We start from the raw sequence: 5,998 nt of genomic DNA on the forward strand, positions 1-5,998 counted from the left end.
AGGTTCACTTACCCCTGCTCCTCTGCAGGGCCAGGGTGAAGGCACCGAGCACGGAGGGCCTGTGCCTGCCACTTGAGATAGACTCTGCGGGCCCCACCTCAGCGAGCAGCTCCACTTCCATGGACAGCCTCCCGGAGCGCGGGCCTGCTGCCATGGCACAGCTGGCAGCACAAAAGTGCTCGAGACTGGCCCAGTCCCCCAAGGATGATCAGGGGCTGGAGGCCCGGGCCCAGGATGCCCCACAGGAGCCATCAGCAGGGCCCAGGCAAGAGCAGGTCCCTGGGGAGGAGAGGGACAAGGTGCAGACACCCAGGGATGTTGAGCTGGCCCCCGACAGCCCCCTGGCCCTCTCCATGGCCAAGTGGCAGCGCATCCAGAAGATTATCAGGAACATCTCCCGCAGCCAGGCTGTGACTGAGCAGCTCTGCAATCTGCTGCACATGGAGCTGGACAAGTGGCAAGTGGGCCCCACAGAGCCACGAAGCATCAGCACTGTCAATGTGGCCATTAACATCCCCGGGGCTCCGGGCAGCAGCAGCCCGGCACAGCCCAGTCCCCAGCAGCGGGCGCCCGGCGCCAGGATGTGCGGCTGCGTGGCCCTGGGCCGTGCAGGCTGGGACGGTGCCTGAGGGAGGGCTGTGACAGCTCTCAGGATGTCTCAAGGTCTGCTGGCAAGGGTGCCACCAGTCCTGCTGCTAATGCTTCCACAAGACCCCAAGGTGACAACGCTGGTTCCACAGGACCAACAGGTACACTGCGGACAGCAGATGGGGGGGTAGGGCTGGGACCCTCCCTGGGTGACTCCACCTGAGAGCTCAACAAAACCACTAACTTTTCTCCATCCCTGGTGCCGTGGTACTTCCACCCAGCCCTTGATTCCCCTTCTCCCCCGTCCCTTTGCCAAACCTCCCCTTTGGGTCCCTTGCTGCCTCCGAGCTCCCCCGGGATTTGTCACCTCTGTGCGGCCCCGTGTCCGTAAGCACCACGACGGGGACGTTTGCTTGGCCCAGAGCTGCTCCTGCCAGAGCAGGCAGGGACTGTGCCTGCCTGCACCCTGCTCCTGCCTCCTGCCCCCTCCAGAACAGGCCCCAGTGGCTGCGGGCCGGGGGCCGACCCCCCCAGGATGCCCCCACCAGCCATGTGCCCCCAAGTACCACGCACTGGAGCCCCTCCCTGGCTGGGCAGGGCAGCAGATGCCGGGGGGACAGGGAGAGGGGCCGGACAGGGACGAGCAGCGTCTGCTGCCAGGCATCGGTGGGAATTTTTGGATGTTTTTGTTACTGAACAGGGGGGTACAGGCCATAATTTGGATTTTCCCTTCATTATCAGCATTTACGACCCCTGGTAAAACAAACAACCCCCGTAAGGTTGTAGTCAGGCAGATGGCACAGAGGTGCACTCTCCCTGCAAGATACGCGCCTAAATTCAAGAAAACAACTAACACAGCATTACCACCTCCTGCTAGAGGAGGTATTTCACCTGTGACATTTAAAACCCTGAGCCCGAACAAACAGCAGCAGTGATGACCCAGCGGGCGGGCACTGCGACCCTGTCGTTCCTCCCTGGGCGCTTCCCTGGCGGGTGGGAGAGCTCCGCGCTGCGCAGCGTCACCTGGGCTGCGTCTCCCACACGCAAAACAACCGCACAACGGGGCCCCTTACACTTACTGCCGACACAACATAGAATGACAAAACATCATTAAGGATATTTAAAGCCATTGCTGTATGACAGCGTCAGCACCTTCTTTGTGAAAAAACTGTCGCTTTGGCAGGGGGGTGCGGGGGGGGGATAGGCAGGCACGGGCCGAGAGCATGGTGCCGGGCTCTGCGCCCGGGGGGTCGGGCGGCCCCGGAACCGGAGCCGTGGCGGCGGCGGCAGCAGCGCCGCTGCTGCGGCTGGCAGCGAAATGGACTGAGTGCGTCTGCCCAGCAAGCGCGAGCTGTGCAAGCACGTGGCAGTGGAGCCGAAATCTGCTTTTGAGGAGACTGGCAACACCAAGCAGGTGACCGACACGAAGTACGGCTTCCTGGATGGGAAGGGCTCTGCCGAAGTACATGCAGTCGGATATCCGGTTAATCGAGGTGACAGAAAACATCTGTAAGCAGCTGCTGGATTACAACCTGCATGAGGAGAGGAGCGGCAGGAACAGATGCGCAAAGGGCACGTCAGAGATGTTTGAGACCCTGCACAACCTGGTGCACAAGGCCGTTGAGGTGAGCTGTGCAATGAGAACTCTGCTGAGGGGGCTGACCTCAAAAAGAAGCGCAATGTGCTGGTGGAGGAGTACGCAGACGCGATTGAGGACTGGTACGGGCACCACCAGATGGAGAATCTCTCCCAGTTTCTCTGCGCTGACCACGTGCTGAAAGGGAGGACACAAGCTGCCTGGCAGAGAAGTGGCGTGGCAAGAAGGGTGACTTGGCGAGCGCGCGGGAGAAGCAGAGCAGGAAAAAGAGCAGGACGAAGAAGGGCTGGAAGGACAAGAGTGAGGGAGCTGCCGGCCTCCCGGCAGCGGGGGAGGCCCTGGAGGAGAGCGGGCCCCAGGAGGAGGCTCCGCTTGCCCACAGCCCGGCCGATGAGCTGTAGGCGTGGGGGCTGCCCTGCCGCATCCTGTGGGTGACAAAGGAAGAGGGACTGGCATTGCAGCGGGAGCGACTGCGGGGAGGCTGGACCAATCTCCGGGTGGCCGGAGGGCCCGGCCCAGCCCAGCCCAGCCTTGCCAGCCCGGGTGCGGTCCTGCGAGCAGCGGGGTGAGGGGGACCGTGCACGGAGCCACCAGCTCCGAGCCTGCTGGCGGGGGGGCGTGACTGCTGAGCACAGAGATCCACACGCTGGGTTTTCCACATAGAGTACTGTGCTGGCGTCAATGCCGGTTGTAAAAGGGCCAGCCAATTCCATGGGACTGACTGATATCCACGAGCGACTGCCTCTGGTATACGTGTTGTAAATGAGTTTTGCAGCCCGTCCTCATTAATGCTCTTCTGTAGTTCTTTAATAACAGAAAAATGCCGTCCTTCCCAACGTGGCTGATGTCCCAGCTCACAGCTTGCATGAGCAACAATCTTTCTCGCCACATCCCCATCCCCTTGCGCTAAGGCTTCTCACCTCGCTTCCACCCACAGATCGTACCCAGCTAAGGGAGAACACAGGCCAGATTTTTTTTCAGGATTTACAGTGTCAGGGTCTAAAAGCTTATCACAGTCTAAAGACCCAGCAGATAAATCTTGCTCCTGGGGTTCAAAACATGCATCCTCACACTCTGTGTTCTCCTTCTCTGTGTTAACAGCCTGGCCACGTTCATTATTTTGGGTTTTGGGGAGTTTATACTGGGAAACTCATGATGTTTAAATCTGTAAAAGAGAGAGAGAAAAGAAATATACAGAAGATGGGGACAGCACTCAGCGTTGAAAGGGGGAGGGACGCCCCTCACTGAGGTTTTCCAAAATTGGGGAAAGATACCTTTGGCACAATTATTACAGAAAAGGAAACTGATAATATTGTGCCAAGAGGAATGGCCATTCCTGACAAGAAACAGAGGAGGAGGGCCAATGGGTGTATGGCCTCTGAAAAGAACAGTTACATCCCATCAGCAGAAATTGCTCAGAATCATTTTGGAGGATTCTGAGTCAAGATATTGATTCTCGGTATGTTTGGTAGAATGGGGGTCAACCAAGACAGAAAACCTCCTGGATAAAAAGTGAAGGGAGTTGACTTCCTTCGGCTCCTGCAGCTGAAGAACCTGAACCGCCTTTTAGAGGTACTGGCGTGTATCCAGTGCGTCTGGATTCCAGCCCAAACCCCGGAGCGGGCCCTGGGGCAGGCGCCGGTGTCTCTCCAGTAACAGCAGCCGGGGGACACGAGCCTTGGAAACAAGGGGATTTAGTAGCTTGGCAGGCAGAAACGCCTCGCTTACGGGCTGGGGCTGAAAAATGTGCTCAGCTGGGAATTGTCACCCCTGACTGGAATGACAGGAAAACTATTACGAGAACTATTTCAAGCAGAGGAAAGGGAAAAGATTTTCCAACAAAAGTGAGAGAGTAACTGATTTGTCCAAAGTTTTGGAATGGAGACAAAGATCAGACGAGCACCCAAGTGATTATTAGGGCCGACTGAAGGCTACTTGACTAATTATGGGGCATGACCCCTGAAAATTTCCAAGAGCCACTAGCTATTAGGGTTTTTGTAGAAACTCACGCCAGGCTGGCAAGGTGAAACAGTCAAATCTTGAACGTTGCTGGTTTTGCTTTTGACGGGAGAGGTGGCAAAAGGTTAAAACTTGAGAAAAAGCAAGAGCAAGGAAAGAAAGAAAGCAAAATTAGGTTGCTGGCTGCAGCAATTACCCAAACCTATAACCCAAGAGGGAGAGGTCAGGGATTTCCCCGAGGCAGAATGAGGGGAAGGCGGACGCGAGGCAGAATTCCTCCCATCTCTCAATATGCCAGTTCTCTAGAGTGCTTCTGCTGTGGGAATCTGGGCCGCAGGCAGAGAGAGAGCCCGCTGAGACCCGTGTCTGCACAAGGAGGATCTCCACCTGCCAGACCTCCCCGACCTCACTCATCTGCTCTGGGAACTGAAAGAACAGTGGGAGCCCTTGGAATCCAGGTACACGACCACGGTCAGATTTCTGCAAAGGAAAACAGAATCGTTTTGGGTAAGGAGTTGGTTTGGGGTAACTTTGTGATCTCTCCCAATTCCCCTACTGGCCTTCTGGGCCTCTACTGAATTTTGAAGTTCTCCACATTCCAAATGGTAGTACAGAGAGGAGTAGGGGAAGCCATAAAATACCTATCTACCCCTTTGACGAGACCTTTTGCAGGAACTTCGTACATTTATCTCCTTGGCTCTAACAGGGATTCAATCGATTTGAATGGGCTCAAAAATAACTGAATTGGGAGGTCAAAACCCAAATGATTTGAATGATGTACACTTTGAATTGGCTGCGGGTCCCAGAGAACTTTGAAGTCCAACAGGAGATGCAGTGGGATGGTTAAAATCAGCTGAGCCAGTTGTGATAAAAACAGAAGGAGGGACGACTCCTTCAGCTTGGCAATATCCAAGTATAAATGAGGCCATTCCCAGTATAGAAAAACAAACTGTACTTTTTTTTTTTAAAAAAAGAGTTTTGAAGGAGTGTCGTAGTCCTTGTAATACTCCAATTTTACCAGTTAGTAAACATAAAGTAGATAACGATGGAGATCCTGAATAGAGATTTGTTCGAGATTTACGAGCTGTACACGAGCATGTCACTGCTTCACACCCTGTGGTACCAGATCCTAGGCTGATTTTAATACCACAGGTTCCAGTCCGGGCACAGTATTTCACGGGGCTTAATCTTACAGGAGCTTGCTTTGGCGTTCCAATTGCAGAAGAAAGCCAATCGGTCTTTGCCTTCACGTGGCACAGGAAGCAGTTCACTTGGGCTAGGTTACCACAAGGATTTTACCAGTTCTCCCACAGTATTTTCTCAAATTTTGAAAAATTATTTACAAGATTTGTTTTTTCCAGATAAGTCTGCTTTGATACAATATGTTGGTGATTTGTTATTGGCAAGCAAAACTAAGGATAACTGTATCGGGCATTTTGAGTATCTGTGTATCCAACTGGTTAACAAGGGACACCGTGCATCTCCGTCCAAGTGACAGTTCTGCGCAAACAGCGAGCGAAATATCTTGGGTTCATATTAAAGCCAGGACTTCCTGATTATTCAAAGCCTTTTACATTCTGATATGATGAAAAGAATTGCAAGAGGGGTGTTAGTACAAACTTTAGGACCACATGAAGGACCTGTTCCCTATTTTTCTTCCAAATTAGACCCGGTGACTGAAGGAACTCCTTTCTGCATTGGAGCAATAGCAGCAGCAGCTGGAACGACAGAAAAAACCCTAGGACAACTGTCCGAGGACATCCACTAACAGTCTGTGTGCCCCATTACGTAGAGATACCGTTAAAACAAAATGCAGAGAAAGATTTCCCTCCTCAAGGGGCACACAGAGACAGT

The 5,998-nt window shown here is 53.9% G+C and overlaps 1 long non-coding RNA gene and 1 pseudogene across 1 annotated transcript; both read left to right on the plus strand.

Moving 5' to 3' along the window:
* The first annotated feature begins 119 nt into the window (after nt 1–119).
* Nucleotides 120–3,085, plus strand: LOC113490721 (annotated as a pseudogene).
* Nucleotides 3,086–3,188: 103 nt separating this feature from the next.
* On the plus strand, nt 3,189–5,443 carry LOC113490723. The gene is made up of 3 exons (XR_003400291.1): nt 3,189–3,200; nt 3,658–3,664; nt 4,486–5,443. It is a non-coding gene; the product is annotated as an uncharacterized LOC113490723 (long non-coding RNA).
* The last annotated feature ends 555 nt before the right edge of the window (nt 5,444–5,998 follow it).

The sequence above is a fragment of the Athene cunicularia genome, unplaced genomic scaffold (assembly GCF_003259725.1).
Source record: "Athene cunicularia isolate RWA unplaced genomic scaffold, athCun1 SCF_238, whole genome shotgun sequence".
NCBI lineage: Eukaryota > Metazoa > Chordata > Aves > Strigiformes > Strigidae > Athene > Athene cunicularia.